Here is a 21,663-nt window from a genome sequence, read left to right as displayed (position 1 = left end):
CAGCTTTGTGTACAGGAACTGGCACCATATATATATATACATAGAGCAAAATAAATAAATACAAAAACACACGAAGAAAATTAAGAAAAACAATAAGTTTTATTTATTGCGCATAAGCCACAAGTAAATAGACGATTATATCCGCAAAAAAGAGTGTTAATATAATCGTGGGGTGCTAATATAATCGTGGAGTGCTAATATAATGCGGATATAATCGTGTGGGCTGATGAAAAGATTATATCTTTTATTTTCCGGATTTTTTTGAAAAATTTTATCATTATTATTTTTCTTCCCCTCCCCTTTTCATATGTTTGTAATTTTCCTTCGTTTTATTTTCATTTCGAACTTAAGTTCAGAAATAACTTATGGCAGTTTTCCATGTTCGTGAATTTAAGAAAAAACTCCATGTTTTTAAAGACCTTTAAAGCAAATTTTTGATATTTTTTAATTTAATTTTGAATTATATTTCATTTAAATATTTATTTTTACTCATATTGTACATTTAAATTTGGGTTCGGCTTTTTTTTTGTTCCTTTTTGAGAATTTTGAATAGCTGCTTCGTTTTTTTTAAAGTTCAAGGATGTATTTTTCTTTATATTTGAAATACTAAAAGTTTAAAATTTGTATATTTGTTATTTTTTAAAAATTTATTTACTTTTATTGCACTGTTCGGAAAATCTATTTTTCCTCATAGTTTCGTAATACAACAAATTATAAATCATGTTATCAATCAGTTCTTTTAACACTTATTATGTCATAAAATTTTTTTACGTCATAAAATTTGTTGTTATTACGTTGCATTATGCTGCAAATACTTTGTTCTCTGTTCTTGTGTTTATTTTACTTAGATTTATAAAATCAACGCAGGCTTCAAATTTTGAAAATAAATAAAACATTATTCATAATGTGATCTCGAGCTCAATTGTTAATACTTTTTCAATACCATAATTAGTTTATACAAAATCAAATTCAAAAATTTAAATGTATTCAAATTCAAAATAAAAGAATAGTTTGAACATTTGTTAAATTTTTTAATAAATAAATAAATAATAGATTTACTAATTTAGTTCAAAAAATGCACCATTTCAAATATATTAAATTTGGTGAATGCATGTGATCATTATATATATTTAATAAAACAAATATTGTTGCTTCATTTAAAAGATCCAGAGATAATTCATTAAATAATCATTAAGCATTTCTCTTTTCCTGGGCTTAATTAGAAAATTGCTATTATAATTATAAAAAGGAATTGCATAATATGTATGAAATGAAATGAATTTGTAGCTCTGGAAATATTTTTACTAAGAAATTCAGCTATTTAAATGTTATATCAGTTTTGATATTTTCCAATTGAGTCGTAATTCATTTGTTTCAATTTAAGAATTATGTTCCAAAATATAAGCAAAATTATACATTTCTCTATTTTCAGAGAAAATCATAATATTTATGTAACCCTAAACTATTTTAAGTTCTACAAAATAAACACCATTCAAATATTTCTGATTTCTAAATCCTTTTGGATACAATTCCAACTGATTATGTCTGATTTCTTTCTGTTTCGTTGCTATCTCCAACAAACAGTATTGAAGTTTCACAAAAACTCTTTCATCTTGTTTGTGCAGATGTTGAAATCCAATTAGGAGCTTAAGGTTTATCCTTGTAAGGATTCATTCATTTTATACAGTTTCTGTTACTTTGGTATCCTCAGTTTTCTGAGTTGATATCGTTAAACAGTGGGAAAAGTATTTGACGTAGATTCCTCAATTGTGTTGAAGAACCATTAAAGAGGTTTTGTATTCTTATTTGAATTTTTACTGCCATTGTGACAAGATAATTAAAATTTTCCAAACCTTAGAATTTTTTAAGAGTGACTTCAATATTTAAAGTTAATGGTGGATTATTATGGAATGTAAAATTTTCTAATAAATATATGATTTTCTCTTCATTTATACTTTTTATAAAAATGCTATTCAATCGGCTAGTATAGAATATTTAAATTTAAATAAACAGTAATATGATTCCGATTGCTCACCTTTTTTGAGTTATTTTGCGATTAATTCAATTCTATAGCTATAAGATTTTCTTGACTTTAAAAACATTGTTCTAAGTAATTAACTTGGTGCTATGGTGTGAGAACCAAACTTCGGTTTGAGTATTAAAGTTAATTAGAAGCTTTGGTGTATACGTGTTTCAGACACTTAACTTGATACACATTTATTTTGCATTTTATTTAATAACTCTGCTGTGGGATAGCAAGTTGATGAAAGCCTGTTTAAGAAAAATATATTAGAACTTCACTTTGTATTAATATAATAAAGGAATTACGTCTTAGAATGAACTTTGAAAATTATTACTGTGTTTTTAGTTTACAAACTAAATGCATAATATTAAAAATCATTTGTGCAAGTTAGAAAAGTTTTGCTTGTATTTAGAAAACTGTAAAATGGGCAAAATTGTCTCTTCAACGTAATATTTGATTTACTAAAAACTACATTTACTTAAACTATATTGTTAAAATGACATATTTTTGTAAGATGCGAAAATTGTATGTTCTTTAATGATATGAAGTATGCATGTATTTCTGATTCTGTGTTTTTTCATTACGTACTAATTAAATAAATACGATGGATTTGTTAGTTATCACAAAGTGGACATTAATAATAATTTTCGGGATACTTTATTTCTTATGGGCTATGCAATTTATAAGCACAGAGTTCTATGAACATTACAAAGTATTTTATTAAAATTTTTATATTTTATTTCCCATGTATTTGACTGAGTCGTACAACACATGATGTATAATTTAAATGCATCAAAAAACGTCTAAAAATAGTTGATCCTGTAACTAAGGCGGTGTTTAAAAATTTTAATATAATTTCCAAATATACATGTAAATAAATGGTTTGTTGCAACAAATTATTAGTTGTAAATATAGTTGCTATTTAATTATAGTGATGTATTTTTCGATGATACTGAACTTATAATATTTCAAATTTGTAAATTAGTAGAATGAAGTGAGCATTTTTTTGTAATAAATGATGGATTATTTAGAAATGGTGAAATGGATAGGGGTTTCAGTTTTTGTTATACTGTATACAATATTTTTCATTGAGTTATTTGATCAATATTTCTTTGTGCCGATGAAAACACATATATTGTCTTCAGATCTTCAAAATGAAACATTAGGAAAAATACTGTGACTGTTTGTGACAATTTACTATGTAGTTAAAATATATAACTGTTAAAGAACAACAATGAGGAAAAAAAACTGTTTCAGTGATATTAGAAAAATATGTCAACAACTGAAAATATTTTTGTCATTAATATTATTACCAAATAATGCATGATTGAGTAACGAAAGGATTTTGTATTCATTTTTTTTCTGTTAATAATAATATTGACATTAATCGCGGAAAAGACTAATTACAAGCACTTTTAAATCATTGTATATTATCATTAATTATTGCTAAAGAGCAACAATGAGGAAAAGCTGTTTTGGAAATATTAGAGTAATATGTCAACAATTTAAAATATGATTATCATTAATATTATTGTCAAATAATGTATGACTGAGTAATAAAAGCCATTTGAATGAGTTTTTTTTTCATTACTAAACAATAGTTATATTATATTTCACGTTAAAGACTTTTATAATTGGAAGAATATTTTGGTGACATGAAAAGTAAGTTTTGGAAGCATTGTGCAATTACTGAATAATAATGAGACATTTTAGTTCAAGAGTGTGATATTTTTCACGAATAATAGTGATATTAATTTTTTTAACTAAAGATGGTGTTATTGTATTTCATGGAAATGTCTTTTATAATTATAAATATTATAATTACAATAATTTTTAGTAGTATAAACATGTTAGTATATACTGAAAATATTGTGTTTTCACTGGATAATAATGACATTTTATTTCAAGAATAGTGATATTTTTTTTATCGCTAAATATTGCGACTTTTTTTTTCATTAATAAATAATAATGATTTTTTATTTCATGAAATAAACTTCTAAATGTTAATTGCACACTTTTTTTAGCAATATGAAAAATAAGTTTGAATTGAAAATGTAACTACTTAATAATAATGATATTTTATTCAAAGAGTGTAATATTTCCTTTCATGAATAACAGTGACATTATATTTTATTGATAAACTTAGTGATGGTTTATTTGCTTCCATTTCTAAATTATAAATACATTTATTTCGCGAAAAAAGCTTTTATCATTACAGTAATTTTTAGTGATATGAAAAATATAAATACTGTGTAATTACTGAATAACAGTAATATTTGTTTTATGAACGGGATATTTTGTTATTTTTTTAATAAATTTGGATAAATTTTTTCTATTTATAAATAATATTCTATTTAATTTCTCAGAAAGATCTTATGTAACCCTGATTATTATGTGATATTGCAGGTATTTTTAGTAGTATGAAACATTAAGTTTGTTTAAAATATATTGTGCAATATATTGTAAATTTTCATACAATAATATAAATAAGGTTTAGTCCTGAAGACTATTAATTTTAAACTCTATGACGAATATTAAAAGTGTCATTCATGTGTTTATTTTAAAACTAATTTTTCTTTCTGAAATATTAGGTAGTTGATATGAAATGGTAAGAAAAATATAATTAAATAATAACATAATAGCAAAGTTATTTTTTTAAAATAGTTCAGTAATAGTAAGCAATAAAAATGTAAGCAATAAAAATAGGCATTATTATAAAAGGTTTTACATTATTTAAAAAATTATCTTCATAATTCTTTAATGATTAAACAGACTTAAAATTGTTAATCTAAAATTCTGATTGCTAGTTTTAAATTTAAAGTATTTCATGAACTAATTTGATTCTGAACGCTTTTTGTGATTATAAATTGCACAAATAAAAGTGCAATTTCTGATTTAGATTCTCAGAAATTTTTTTATTAAAATATTTTTAACAAATTCTGCATACTATCCACAATTTTTCGTAGAAATAGGCATAATTATAATTCTTATGAATCTAGTTAATTACCTTTTAAATGGGTTGTAATTAAAAATTCTAGTAAAGTTTGAAACCAATCCTTAAAAAAACGTGGGTTGCATGGAACAGTTTCAAGTTAAAGAAACATCTATATGCTCACTGACTGATGTGGTAACTTATTAAAATGTATAGGCATTGTGTTGGTTGTAAACGTAAATGTTTCTAATTACAATCAACACTAAAACAAGTATCTCATAGAACAAACTCTTTTACTATCACAAAAGTACACAAAGAAATATATACATGTTGCCAACAAAAGAATAATGTAAGAAATATATAAAATAAATAATATAATAAATAATCACCGCATCTGCGTTCACGCAGTTGCGTCTGGAACAGGCATGTCAGATTATTATTACAGAATGGTATTTATACGAAAAAAAATAATTTGTAATATTTATTTAGCAAATTTTTTAAATTTTTGTTCAATACTGTTAAAAAAGATGTAGTTGTGACGTATTTTTACGTTAGATAAAGTGATTTTAAATTACGAAGCGAATTGAACGAAATCGATCGATTAAATTACTATATACACACAATCATAAAAATATTTTTTTTGAAATTTTTGAATTAGTCATTTAAAACTACGTAGTTTAATGAGGGGATGTAAAGTTTGTTTTTCTTATAATTTAAAACTTTTGAAAAATATTAAATTTTATGATTATTATAAACTTTTTAAAATAAAAATATCTATATAATTTAAAATATTTACTAAATGTTATTATTTTTAATAACCGGGTTTTGGGTTTTGTAATTAATAAAAATATTTTTTCGTGTGATCAGTTGCAAAGATATGGTCAAATAAAATAAAGGAAAAAACAGCATTACAAGACTCAAAACTTCAAACTATAATTTGACTGTGACGCGATATTTTCCCCATTATTTAGAAAACGACTAACCCTCTTCTTCAAATTTCATTGGATTGTTGGAATCTGCCACTAGAAAGGTATGTTTTTGTCAGAGAAAATAGAGTTTTTTTTTTCCTGATTTGTTTATCTGATTATTTTTTTAAATTATTATTACTGTAAGAGTTACTTTTTAGGTTGATTGCAAGTCACAATGCCAAAAATGAAAGATTACGAAGAGTCTAATAATGATTACGCTTCTGAAATATTCGATGATTCGGACTTGAGTTTACAGAGACAAAACATCAAACAAACATTTATCTCCTATTTTTATTTCATCTTTAAAACTATTTCATTAATCATGTTGCCAATAATTATTTCAGTAATTATCCTAGTTATACTTGTCTTCATACATAAGAATGAAAATTCCAAAAATTCTGTGCCTGTCAGAAATAAATTTAAAAAATTGAAAAACCGTAAGAGCAGCAGAAAACATGAGAAAAATAAATGGAATCCACTTTATAAGAAGAAAGAAAGTGTAATATCTTTAGAAAGTGTTAGTGATTCTGAGTATTTTGAATGTACTTGTGGAGTGTTACACAGCTCTGAACATAATCAAAAGGCAGCATCCAATAAGATAACTGGTTTCAAAGAAATAAAGGAAGATAAAATTAATCGAAACTTTACGAAAAGTTTTGAAAGTCTGTCAAATAATCAGAGGGTAACAGTGATATCTTTAAAAGAAGAAAACGATTTAGATTATTTTAAAAGCTCGTTGGAAATATTACCTGTAACAGAACCAAATGATATAAAAGAATCGAATGAAAGTACTGATTGCAATTTCAACGAAGTAGCTAACAATAAGATTAGAACAAAATCTGCGAGTAATATTAAAAATTTATCTAATAACCGTAAAGAAACCATTATAGCGTTAAAAGATAATAATGATGATTTGGAATATTTTGAAAGCTCATGTGAAATATTAACTGTAGCACAACACAATAGTCGAAGAGAATCAAATAAAATGAGCGAAAGTGATTTGAAAGATTCCAAGTGGCACGAGATCAATCAAACCTTTACAGAAAATCTTTCCAATAACCAGAAAGAAATAATTAATTTTTCCGACAATTTCAAAGAATTCGAAACACCATCTGGAATATTGTCAGCATTGGAAAAAACTGAAGTCAAAAGTCAATCTGAACAACAAGACATATCAAGAAATTCTTTAATATTGGACGAGAATGGAAATTCCTTTTGTAGCCATTTTGCAGCAAACTTAAACTCACCGGAAGAAGAAAAAATCAGAAAGATAAAAAGGCTTCAGAATCCTTATGACTTGGATGAATCCGTGGCAGTTAAGTTGCCTGCGAGTTCGTGTGACTCTGACATTGACTCTTTGTATGGATATACGCTGTCACCTAGAGATTGGTTAGGGAATAATTACGAGGAAAATTATTCAGACTATTGCACTTTATCTGAAACACTTTTAATTTATGGCAAAAAAAGAGCTTCACAAGCTGTTTCACTTTGTAACGAGAATTTATTTCATTCTACCTAACTAAATGAGAGATTAAGAAGTTTAAAATATTAGTTGTTGTGTGATTTTAAATCCTAACATTGATAGTAATAATATCATTGAAAAAGATAACAAATCTTGTTAATAAAAATTTCGCAATATATGTCAGGCGGTTAAAAACCTGAAAATGTAAAGATCATGAAACAATAGTGTATCTGAGTTCTTGGTGGAATCAACAGCAGCTGTGTGTCTTGTGTCCTTGGGGAAATAAATAGCAGTTATGCACCCAAGAGTTCTCATTAATCTGACAGTAACTCTTTGACTAGATAAATGCTGTTGACTAGTTATCAGTCAGAAAAAAAATTACGAACAAAATAATTCAGACAAACGGACTGTATAGGAAGCACGTTTAGTTCTAAAAAAGAAAAAGTATTCTGCAAGCCTTTTACTTTGTAACGAGAGCTTGTTTCATTCTAGTTGAGTTCAAACATAATGAATAAAGATGTCCTAAAGATTAATTTTTATATATTTTGTGTGAAGATAAAGCAATCTACAAAAAATGCTTTCCCTTCAAAAATTTTGTAAGAAACTCTGAATGTAGTGGCACACCATTTTTCGAATTTTACATTACAAATATTTATTTGCAGATTTTATTTTGCGAAGAAAATTTAAATAAAATCATCAAAATGTATTCTTTTTTTGCAAAATGTATAGTTTAAAAAGTAGGCCAAATAGCTTCAGATTTTTATAAACTTATTTTCTTCTGAAAACTTAAGAAATTTGCCTGTATTATTTAAACTTTATGTAGGCAAATGCAGAAATAACTAAACCCATATACGCAAAGGCAATATTGGCATAATATAGATTCTCCCAAGGCTGCAGTTTTGTCTAGCTACAATCTTAGTGTAAACATTTTGAAACGAAAACTAAGTCCTCAAAATAAAGTATTGTTAAAAAGGTGTTCATGCTGAAACAAGTTATTAGATTAAATACATAACTACAAAAATTTTATCAAGTTAAAAGCTGCCATATAGTTTAATGATAATTATGCACCAGGCTTGAATAACGATTTTACTTACGCTTTTTTGTACGACCATATTATTTAAATTACTAATTACTATTTCTTTCATTGTTGTTTCTGCACATTATTGTTGTTATCGCACATTAAATGTGCAACATCTTACATTCCTTCTGAATAAAGGAATGGTAACAAGACACCTAGATTCTTTTTTGAGGTAGTCGTGATCTAAGATCAAAACCTTGTTTAAATACGGATTTCTTCACATTAATGATGGAAGGTGTCAATTGCGTCACCAACAATTAGAACAGGTATGTATTTCAGGAATACATTTTATTAGGTAAGTAACCAAATCTTGAAAGGGTACTGTAAATGTATCAATTATATGTTTCTTGTTTGAAAGTTTTATTCATTTTTCTTGCGAAATGTTAAACCTTTTGGTTATTTTATTCTCTATTTGGTCTGGACACATGGACTTTGCATTTTTCTGAATGTATGTTACTTATCGCAATTAGAACCAGATCATTACTGAAAATTCATTTTTCACCTTTAATGCCTTGTTTTGAATGCTACTTTTACGTTTGTTAAAATAAAATAAAAACACTCGCATGATTCTGAGTTGTTTTGTTAGCTTCCTAATTCACAAGTATAGCAATGTTTAACTCACATTAGATTAATATCTTTTAGCTATGAACAACTATTTCTCGCATTTTTGTGCACACACAATTCACTAACTCACATTATTAAATCCCTTTTTCCTTTGGAGGTTATGCCGATTATCGACTATGTATGTAATGTAAGTTTAGAAACAGTGTGAAGTACAGTTAAGAAAATGTGTTTTATATGCTTTTGGTACTTAAAAGATACTTTGACTAGCAAAGAATTTTGAATTAAATGCAAACATATTTGCTGACTGGTGAGACTGGTGTGTTATTTTAATATCTAAAATAATAATATTTTTTACAAAGCACTATATTGGGAAAAATAATTATATAATATGGCTAGTCTGCTCGATAACTTGAATCAAGCGCTTCCTCGCCTTTTGTCTAAAAAACATTTCTTCACGTTAAGAAAATCTGACGACTACAAAACGACAAGAGATGTAATGAACCGGGTCTTCAATTATTGAAAAATAATATCCATTATTAATATTTAAAGTAAATGTTTGAAATTTATTTAAAATTTCGTTTACGGAAGTGCTTCTTAGAGTGAGTACGTCAGTTTGTTACGAACTTAACTAAAATCTTCGTTCTATATGGGTCATTCTCACGAAAACTGTCTTTTTTCAGTTCATAAAATCCTAAAAAAGCAAAGTGAATAAAAAGTTCTGAAACTTTTTATATTAATAGAAATATGTAATGACATTATAAAGAAAGTATATATCCTATAAATTATACTTAATATTTAAATTAATTAATTTTTCAATNAATAAAAAATAAAAATTGATAATTTTATTTTTATTCTTTTGTTAGCTTGCATTCTGAAGGACACTTTCCCTGAAAATTTTTTTTCGTAAGTTGTAAAACAAACATAAAATATACTGGGGACATGAAAATGACTGTTTTTGTGAGAATGACCCATATATGAATAATTTCAATTTAATTTCTGAGTTAGATTAAATGAAAACACAGCTTTAGCTAATGCATTAATACTTTTAAACGCCTATAAGATATCATTTGGGCATTTGTTGCAAGTTATTTCGTGAAAAAACTTCGTATTATAATTTATTTTACATAAATATAATTCAGCTAAATGCAAATTTCAACTTTAAACTTTTTTTTAAATTTCTTACGTTTACGATATTCATTTGTTACAAACGATAGTGGTTTAGTTTCTATAATTGAAATCATTAATAAATTTAGGAATTGTAAGTGGATATTTAAAAAAAGCAATAAGAATTATAAACATTAAAATTTTACTATTATAAACATAGAACATCCTGAATTTTAAGTAAAAAACACTTTAATTGCCTTTTAAAGATTCTGCAGGTAAAAAACATAGGGAAATTATTAGTGTTTCAAATAACGAATCATTGAAAGTTTTTAAAGCAATCCAGGTAGAAGTTTATTTTTAAATGAATGAAATTACACAACGAGATAAATTTTCTGAATTATAATCTTACTTAAGCAAGTCTTTGATTAAACATTTGCAAACAGATTCTATAAATGCGTTTCAAAAATAAAGTAATTGGAAAATTTAAATATATGTGTCGTAGTATTTTTTCGAATGCTATATGCTATTAATAGTTTAGATTTTCAAAATTTATTTGAAATGCACAAATGTTTCTTTAAAAATATCACACAGAATAATATGTATTTCTACGTACTCATTCGCAATACTCTTTGCTTAGCGCATCATAAACATGTCAAAATATAAATGCGCTTTAGAAATGAAGTAATTAGAAAATATAAACATAGTATTTTTTCAAATACTATACACTACTAATAGTTCAGATTTTTGATATGCATTTTAAATGAGTAAACGTAACTATAAAAATACCTCGCAGAATAATATAAATTAACGAATATTGATTAACACACTCATGAATATTTTAAAGATTTTATTTAAGATAAATATTCATTGATTAACACACTTATAAATATTTTGAAATTATAAATTTCAAAAAAGAAAGCTACACTTCATATTTTGAACAAATTTTTTAAAATTTTATATTAAGAACTTCAGTTACGCTAGGAATTGTAGATAGAAACTAATAAGATAGTTAAATGCTGATTGAAACTGAAAACTACTGAAATTCACTATTGGTTGGAACTTTGAACAATTGATCTGCATATGCTGCAATTATATTTCTGACATGATCCGGGGAAGTTAAAGATACAGATCTTAAGAATGCTGCAGTTCCCACATGTATCGCGTGTAGAGCGGATTGAGCATCTTTCAGTTTGCTTGAATCTTTAGCATCTTTCAATGATTTTGAAATCAAATGAATCAATTCTTGATAGTTACCCTCAGTTGCTAGTCCAGCCTTCTGTATGAAGAGCTTCATAATATTAGATGTAGCTTTGAAAAATTTAAAGGGTGTTAAATTAGGGAATGCCTGTGCAGCAGCATCAGCAAGTTGTTGAGGAAGATCTCCAACCTCATGTACACCATTATCAAGAGCAAAAGAAATAGCTTCGTTGTAAAAAAATTTTCTTGCGTCATTGGGGGATAACGAAACGTTGAACAAGATAGGGTAAAGGCCATCCTCCTCTAACACTTGTAAGTTGTAGGCTGAAAATTTGGACAATATAGGAGAGTTTAAATCATTCTCTTCTAGTTGGCTATCATCGTTGTTAGTGCTTGGACCGGATATCGGACTGTTATTCTGTTGATCAGCTGCTCTGTTAGATTGAAGAATATTCAGCCCTTCATTTCTTTTGAGTATATTCTGAGTGAATGCCTGAGAGATTACACCGAGTAACAAAAATGCAAAAAAAGATTACATTATTCATTCGAGAATAATACCAGAGTAGTGTGAAAACCTTCTTACTCGCTGTAATCTTAAATATTTTCAAGTGTTTATTCAGGTGCGAGTCTAACGCAAATTGAATGAAAATTACTCTAACCCGATAAATTGCTTAACATTATAATTTGCAATCCTTTTGTTTAACTATTATAAATTTCGTGTGCCAATATTTTGTAATGGAAGCTAAATAATCCAATTAAAAGTAATTGCAGTAAACAAAGAATTTTATTTTTAAAATTTGCTGAATAATTTGTTTCTGTACATATCATTATTTTCTGTTTTCCTTTGTCGTTTCTGTATGATATGCAGTTAAAATGAACAATAAAATTTTATAACAAAATCCTTCTCCTTTTAAGGAAGTTTTCCCTTGTAAAAACAATGAGGTGAGCTATTCGATTTAATATAATAATATATTAATTTGATTCGGTTTAATATGATGATTTTTGAAGTTTAAAATATTCTAGTTCATAAATACATATTCTTCTTCAGTCTGAATTGGAGAATAGGGCTTCTTTACTTAAACTTTTCTTACTTTAAATTCTTCAGGCTTATGTTGAACATGATCAATTCGTTTCCTTTTACGTTTTTTTTATATTTCCAGTTCAAACGGTTTCTGCTTTGAATTTTTTAGGATTTTTGCACCATAAATTTTATGGAACAATTGGATTAATAAGATTTTTTTTAAACTGTTGTTAATAAATACTTGAATTTTTTCGCGTTATTTGCACAGAAGTGCCATGTCTCAGGTCCATAGATAAGATCAGATATAACATTGGTATTGAAAATTCTAAAATTTGCTAAATTCGTTATATTTCTGTTTTTCCAGAAGTTATTAAGAAGATAATTTATTGATTCGAGTTCGTACGATAGACATAGTCATGTGACTTAAGAATTGATATCACGTTTACTATTCGAGCATTGCGTTTATTTATATTTTGCAGCGGCAACTATATTAAGTTTCTTAACTCACGTTTTTTAGGCGATGTAAATATTTTTTCTTCGTGGTTAGTGGATCCACCTACGAGTCCAGCTGTCCTTGGTTCGACTCCTATCAGTGTCAAAACTATAAGTAGCACACTCCCCCGCAGACAATTAATTATGATTTAATAACCATCGCTGAAGAGTCTATTTAATTTTGAATTTACGACTAGCAATGGAACATTAGTTAAATAACTCTTTAGTTTTTGGTTCAATTTTTCATGCTAACTACTAAGGAAGTCATTGAATTGTTAATGTGAATAACTTTATCACGTTGGATTCTTTTGAAAATTTTATCGGATTTCTACGTACTAATTTGCAATTCTATTTGCATAGCGTGGCATATATTTCAATATATTTATGACCTGTTATTTGAGTTACAAAACCAAGAAAAATATTGCCTATACATAAAGTATAAAAGAGTTTGAAGGAATTGAAAAAGAAAAAAAAAAGAAATATCCTGTAAGAAAAGAGGAAATATTTCGTCAAACTTGACGAGAAACATCAATTAAGTAATGCATTGATTTTCAGTTCTCTTTTTCGTTCAAATTAATCATAAAGACATTATGCCAACAGAAAAATAAAAAAATATCACTCTAAGTAAATTGGGAACTTACAATAGGATTTTTATGCACTAAATTGCAATACTCTATTGTAAAATTCATAATCAGAACTGCAATTAAATTAACTGGTAAATAATGCAATAAAAAGTAAACGAAATTCTAGAGCTGCATTGATTAAGCACTAACGTTGTTTAAATTGTGATAAGAATGCTGTGTATGTACATAGTGAGTATTTTTAATAATTTCAGAAACTACGTGGATATGAAATGCAGGAAAAGTTTATAAATTTTTCCTCAAAAAGTAGAAATATACACAAATAAAACAGAATGTTTATGTGTATGTATGCACCTTATATAAATCCACATTTTTAAATCCGTACCAAACTACGTAGAAATATGTTCGAAGACATGACGGATTTGTCAACTTTAAGTTTCTCAATGACCACCGGTTCACACTCTACATCCCAAAGAAAGAGTTTTCTGTAAGAATTGATATATATTTTTTATAATATGAGTGATATGAGAGGTTGGTTTGATGGTTAATACATTGCATGTCTTCTTTTGTTTAACACCTGGGCATGCTGAGTATCAAATTATCGAGCTTGATCTTTATCTAGCTGGATCTCCACTCAGCAATCAATGCTCACCGAAGTTCCAGTATACAAGAGGAGGTAGAACAGATTGTAGCTCGTCAGTCAAGCATACACCTCACATGCTCTATTGGATTCAAGTCAGGTGAGAATGCTGGCCATTCCATATGGGTGATATATTCAAACAGTAGTCATTCGTTTACGATGCTTGCTTATTGGGACTGACATTGTCATCCCTAAACGCAAATTATGCGCTGATGGTGACCCAAAACAGACGTATATATTATTCCAGAATGACGACTAAATAATTCTAACCTGTCATGATTCCGATTTGAATATGGAGATCCGTTCTGGAGGTCATTATGATCTCCCCCAAAACGACCCATTCTCCACCACAGTATTGGTGTTGCTCAATAATGCTGTCTTGGTGGTAACGTGTACCTGGCGTTCTCTATATGAAAGTCTGACATGAATCAGGCTAGAAGCTGAACCTTGACTCGTCAGAAAACCTCACACAAACCCACTGCATTTTCTATACACCAGGCTAATCGATGGCGACAGAGAGCTGACTGAACACTTCTGACAGGCCTGCGAGAATACAGATCAATATTTCTCAAACGTCTGCACATTGTTTGTATACCCGTGGATACAGTTAGCTGAAGAGAAAAGTAGGATGCCTTGCTCCATCTGCTTAGTTTGGCTGTTACTACCAAATACGGTTCTTTATTTGGCGTTGTAACTCCAGGATGACCAGTACTGTAACGTCTACTGGCATTTCCATCATTTTGGAATCCAAGTCAAAACCTAAAGATGACACTTAGGACAATTCCAAGTTCCTTCTGTTCTTCCCTCTGTGCACGCCCATATTTCAAGAGACTGACTATTCTACCACTTAAGAAAAATCAACTATTCGGTTATGACGCTGAGTGTCTTGCAAAACGTTTGGGGGAAAATTTTACTTCTTTTCCACCAATCCTTATATACCACCCTCTTACACGTCGTTTTGACATCGGCGTCATCCTATAGCTTACTTACACATCATGTAGCATTTGTGTATGACATTTCTTCAGTTGAAATATTTACTTTAGAATCTAATTTGACTATGGTTCTGAATTAGTCTAAATTTATGCACATGAGGGTAAATTGCTTCAAAGCATTTCCTTTTGCAAAGTAAGTATTACAGCCCAGTCTTGCTTTATTGCTTAGGATCTGCAACGAAAAAGAATTTTTTTGAAGTATGTAACAACAGGCTTTTTCACTAAAAAAGTTATAAAAAAAATGCTATTGCTTAAATCGTAATCTATGATTGCGGAAATTTATTGCTACTCCTTATTTTTAAATACGAATATTTCTTTCAGACAATTCAATTTTCTGCAGTTTATTTTAATCAACCAATAAGAAAATGGAAAATGCTCTAGTAGAAAAAGATAATTAAAATGTTGTATTACTCATTTTTTAACAAGATCTTTTTAATTACCTTGGTATAATTAAAGTTGAAACTCAAGATAATTCAAAACATGACAAGTAAAAACAGTAAAATGCGTGGTTATTGATTAAGTTTCTTTCTTTTCTTAGCTGCAATAAAATTTTTCATTTATTATTTTTTTAAAGGGATCATTTGAAAAGCTTTTCATGAAAATAAAACTATACATCATGGTGTTTTAATTGGGTACTTTATATTTTGACATTTATTTTCAATTAAAATATTCTCTTCAAAAAATCAAAAAAAGAGTTCATAAGCAAAAGAGCAATATAGTTAATTTAATAAAAATAGTTTTTAAGCGTTTTATCGTTAAATCACTGATATATGATATGAGGAATCTCATTCGCACAGAAGTCGCACAAAAGTGCCACACAATATTTTAAAATATTTTCTAATTTTAATATTACATGAGTTCCAAAGGAATATCGATAAGTTTTTTTGAATATTTAATATTTAATTTTCCACCCATATCATATGCGATTTAACAATTTTTTTTAAAAAATATTTGATAATACACATTTATTATTTACAGAAATATGTGATATAAAATTTTTAACTATAATGAATCATATTGCTTTTTAAAATTTTAGCTAGCTTTGACCTTAAATAGGCTAATTATTTAGTGCAGCGTATATTCAGAGTTACGAAACAGATAAAAAAAAACATACTTTCTCTGAATAAACGTACCTGTTTTTCGGTGGAGTATGAGTATAGTAAAGTGCGGCGTGCTCTCTGCTTTCGCTTTCAGCACTGCATTTCAATAGGTAATGCTTAATTTAGCCTAACAAGATTTATTTGAGCTATGAGGTTCTTCATCAAATTCGACATGCTACCACGGAGTCATTAAAGTAAAGGATTTTCGGTGGATTCTGATTTTTCTGACTCCAAAAATAATATGCTCCCATACAATGAGCGTAACCTCTATCTGGGAACTATGGTTCCAATAATTTGCTCAAGAGAGCCGGCCCAAAATTGGACTCATCATTGTTGATTTAACTTTTTGCGTATTTCGGCATAGTTCGAAAACGTTTTAAGCGAATGGAAAAAGATTTTGCAACAAAATTATAAAATTCGTTTATCCAAAGATAACTCCATGCAAAAAATAGCTTTTAGTAATTATTTATCATTTTTTATTATTGCATCATTTAGAGAATATAATTTCAAATTGAAAAATACAAAATTCGAGCAAAATCGGTCGAACAGTTCCTGAGAAATTGAAATTTGAAGAAGTCGTAATTTTAGCTATCGATTTCTCAGGAACTATACGACCAATTTAGCTCAAATTTTGTATTTTGCCATTTAAAATTGCATTCTTAAAAATAATATAAGAAATTAGATACCTTACAATTAAATTTTTTTTGACTATAATTAAATGAAAAATAATAAATATTTACTAAAAGTTATTTTTTACATGCAATTATCTTTAGTAAATGAGTTTTATAATTGTATGCAAAATTTTTTCAATTTGCTTAAAAAGTTCTTGAGATAGGATGAAATACGCAAAAAGTAAAATTAGCATTCCAAACTTCAGACCACTTTCCTAACCAAACTAGATCCTAGATCGTTTCCTAGATCGGTGCTAGATAGGTCCCATAAATTTTGGGATTCAGAAATTCAAATCCGTTAAAAAAATGCATGTTTATTCAAAAGTGTGTGTTTTTGTGCTTTTTTTCGTAACTGTAAATATCGTCTGATATATATAATTGTCAAGTTTGAGGTCACCAACCTGAAACCAATAAGATTGAGATCTAGAATGCTGATCATTAGATCAAAAGTTATTGAGTGTGGTCAGTTTATGTTTTGCGCATTTATTTTTATTACATGTTATGTACAATTTTGTATGTTGATACAAAGTTGTTTCATATACATGAAAGTTTTTACGCACAGTGTATGTATGTATATATGTACAGTGTATGTATGTATATATGTACAGTGTATGTATGTATCTATGTACAGTGTATGTATGTATATATGTACAGTGTATGTATGTATATATGTACAGTGTATGTCTATATGTACACTGTATGTATGTATATATGTACAGTGTATGTATGTATATATGTACACTGTATGTATGTATATATGTACACTGTATGTATGTATATATGTACATTGTATGTATGTATATATGTACAGTTGCATGGTTTCATGCAACTGTATGAAAACAGTTAAATTTATAGTGTATTGTTAAATTTATAGTGAAAACAGTTAAATTTATAGTGTCCTGTAACTCATTTATAGTGTATTGTTCTTATTTACTTTCAGCATAATAAAGAGTTTATGTACATGTCTACACAAACACATTTTTATGTACATATAGTGTGCGTATATATATAGTGTGCGTACATATAGTGTGCGTATATATATTGTGCGTACATATAGTGTGCGTATTTTTTTGTTTTTTTGTACTCTTGCAAAGGCAACCTTTCTTGACTTTGAATTGTTACATCTAAAAATATATTCAAGCCATCTTATGCAATAAGGTTAAAAGTGTATCTTTTACCAATGGCTATAACGCCTATAATATTATTTGTTTTTTTGCATATTACCGAATTTCCTTAATCAATTATGGTATATCTGGCATTCAGTTATGATACTTTTTAGCAATTATTATAACCGTAAGGTTATTTGTTGTTATTCTTCTAACAAAATATGTCTGATATTGCATACGAAGGATTATTAAGCGAATTTTTTAAAAAAATATATATTTTCGTTATCATTGTCTGTTCAACATTTATTAATTCATACATATTAATTTAACTTGAATAATCAGTTGCAGTTTACTTATTTTGACAAATTAAGATATTAGATGCTAGCTTAATAAATAATAAGATATTATGTGATGCATTTTACATTGCAAGTCATCAAATTCAGATTCTCTAGAAAATTAAGAAAAAAGCTCACTCTTTTTAAGGCCTTGAGAAAATTTAAATTTTCTTTAAAAAAAAATATTTTCCTTTAAACCTAAAATAATTAACCTTAAATTCTCCAGAAAATAAAAAAGCTCTTTCTAATGCATAAAATTGTATTTTTCTTAATTTATATTTTAAAAACAAGGTTGCGTGGAATTAAAATCTACAAACATACCTTTATATTCTAGAGATATTTTAAAAGTACAAATGATAGTTAATAAGAATAAAAATGAGAATAAAAGTTGAAAAGTTTGCTTTGAATTATTTGTAATAGTTAACTTGCATTTATACTTAATGTTTTTCCCATCAATTGCAGGCCTCTTCCCCCCTCAAAAAAGCTCATTCTTGGAAACTAATTAAATAACTTATTTATAATAATAAATTTTATAACTAATTAATACTTTGGACACACCATGTCAAAAATACGTTAAAAATGAGTGAAATAACTTTAAAAAAGAAATTTCAATTCAAGTACAAGAAAAAGTTATTTCATTTCAATTTTCCTTTTTTAATTATAACAATAAATATTTTAAATCTGTCATTGAGTAAACTTTGTGTTAGACAAATGCTTTTACGCAAAAGCTTGGCAAATTTTGATCCTTATTGATTATAATTTTTCATAAGTTATTTCATTTTAATTAATCATCCGCAAAAGGCACTAATTGTTTTTTTACGCTGCTTTTACAAGAATGTATGTAACAAAAACATTAATCTTTTTTTTTTTTTTAACTTAAAGAAAATTACTGAAATCTTAGTCATATAAAATTTGTTCAGTAGTAATTAAAGCAGTTGAAAATTCTTTAAAAGTTTGAAAAGTAAAAGTATTTTAAAAGAAAAAGTAGTAGTATTTTTCAAAAGCAGTTGAAAATTCTTTAAAAGTTCGAAAAGTAAATGTATTTAAAAAAAAAAAAGTAGTATTACTTTTCAAACTTTTATCGTTTATATATTTTTATTAATCTACAGGAAACCAAGTCCTTTGCTTATTTGGCTGCTTGCATTTGTAAATCCTTATAACTTCTGTGCTTGATGATATACATGATGAATAACAAGACCTACATTTCACTGACTTGAAAAATCGTTGTAAAGCTGGAAGTGAGGCGTCAGGGAGACTTTTGAATAAGATATTAAAAAAAAAGGAATGCAGGTTTCTTATGATGTCAAAAGAGGTTTGAGGAGAGCTAAAAATTTCAATTAAGGGGCGTTCTATTATTGCTTATGATATAGAAGATGGAGGAAATAACAATTCAGAGGCTGAGGGAAGATATTTTTTTTCTTCGTCAAACGAGTTTATTAAAATGTATATACATCTGTGTATCAATTTATGAAATGGCTGTTACGCTATTCACATCTCTTAAACTTTGAATAACAACAGACAAATTACATATAAATGTCCTTGTTCTGTGAATTGTAAGATAATGAAAACTTGTGCTTTTGCCTTTTGACGAGAAGGCTTCTTTTTATTTCAATTTATATTCAATTTAAATTCAGAACTGCCAGTGGGAAAAGTCTCCAAAAATAGTCACTTTAGTTGTTTCATATATGAAAAATGGCACCCTCTTTTAATTTTACACAATTTTAATACTTTAATTTTATAAAATATTCTATATACATATATATACGTAATTTCTCTATCTACTTACTTATCGATTATGTTGAATTCATGAAGTTGATTAAGATATATATTTTATTGTTTCTTTTAATTTTACATAATACTGATCTTAAAATAAAAAATTCGTCATCATTCCATTCAGAGGTTAAATTTTATTTCCACCTGGAATTTTTTATAAACTATGGTGTAATTTGAAGATAGGGCAACTGCGAAAGGTTATGTTTGGTAGGAGATTTGTAAAAGTGGGCAATTTTAAACATCTTGTATTATTGCTTTTCTCAAATGCCCGCTACATTCCTAGTTTGCTTAGTACTCTCATCCTATGGAGTCTATATATTCGCTAAAATTGAGTGCCATTTTAAAAGCTGTCTGGGTAATTGTGAATGTCAAACAGCCCTCTTATTACAGGCTGGAGGAAAAACATTGGATATCTAATATTAAGACGTTTAGTTTGATATTACAAATCAAATTTTTAGTAGTATTAAATTGATTTTTTTCTCTCACAAATACATCAAATTAATTTACAACTACCCACCTTGTTTCTAAATTTTTACAAAAATACGTAAAACAGTAATATAAAAAAACTCTCTCACGATATATGCATTCTGATATACATGTATTTGAATATTTGTTTATTAAGTTTTAAATAATTTCTTTGTAATGGAAAGCGAAAGTAAGATAATAAAAAATATTAAAAAGAAGAAAAAAAACTTATTACTCAACTTAAATACTTTTAGAGTATCTTTGTCAAAACAATATATTTCCTGAGTTTAAATGCTTTTTATTCCGTTGTGAACAGATTTTGCGCTAAAATATGTAAAAATGATTTATTATGGCACCCAAATATTACTGCCTAACGTAAAATGTTTGAACATAAAATACGAGTATTTTGAAAATTAATTTCATAGCATTCTTACACTTTAACTCCATTTTTCTATTGTTTAAAATTCAATTAAAAGCTGAAAACAATAACTCTTGCATTTTTAAAAACCTTTTTGTAATTTTCTATCTATAGTAATGTTAGCAATTGAAATTAATTAAAATTTAACGATGTGTCGAATTTATTATACTAAAGAAATAGAAATAGTGTGACTAAGTATTTTTCTTAACTTAATTTATCTTAACTATTTCGAAAATTTAAAAATGAATTATTTGAAAATCAGTTTGGTAAACTCAGTTTAATTGTGTTTTCGTTATTTAATACTTTCGTTAAGTCCATAAATATTAAAGCACTTATAACACAGGCATAGGTAGTATAATATTAGATTTCACGCTAACTACTTAGTATAAGCCAAAGAGGGAATTTGTTTATTTACTTATAAATTTATTTCAAGTTTCAATAGAAAACTGAATTAGGTTCCTAATAAAGTTTCTATTCCATAATTATCACAGTAGACAAACACATTTTAAACTAGATTATATTTAGAAAGGATGTTATTATTTTAAAGAATTTACCCAATTAATCTTTTTCATTCTGATAATTGCCTGCATTACATACTATGTTTAATTCAAATTTATACAAACTTGAAAAATTAGAAGTTACATTTCATGAATAAAACTTATTTGTTTAAACCAATTTTATTACAATGCCTGCGTATTACAAACCCTTAAAAGTAAAGTAAGTCATTTCCTATTTTCTATG

At 27.2% G+C, this 21,663-nt stretch overlaps 1 protein-coding gene and 1 long non-coding RNA gene across 2 annotated transcripts in view; one reads left to right on the top strand and one right to left on the bottom strand.

The window, feature by feature from the left end:
* LOC107451529 (uncharacterized) overlaps nucleotides 1-21,663 on the bottom strand; it is a 71,349-nt gene that overhangs the window by 23,128 nt on the left and 26,558 nt on the right. The gene's annotated exons all lie outside the window — the stretch shown is intronic.
* LOC139426077 (uncharacterized) lies at nucleotides 12,104-19,854 on the top strand. The gene is made up of 2 exons (XR_011637357.1): nucleotides 12,104-12,270; nucleotides 19,376-19,854. It is a non-coding gene; the product is annotated as an uncharacterized lncRNA (long non-coding RNA).

Source organism: Parasteatoda tepidariorum, chromosome 7, assembly GCF_043381705.1.
Source record: "Parasteatoda tepidariorum isolate YZ-2023 chromosome 7, CAS_Ptep_4.0, whole genome shotgun sequence".
Lineage (NCBI taxonomy): Eukaryota > Metazoa > Arthropoda > Arachnida > Araneae > Theridiidae > Parasteatoda > Parasteatoda tepidariorum.
This window is presented reverse-complemented; position numbering and strand designations above follow the sequence as displayed.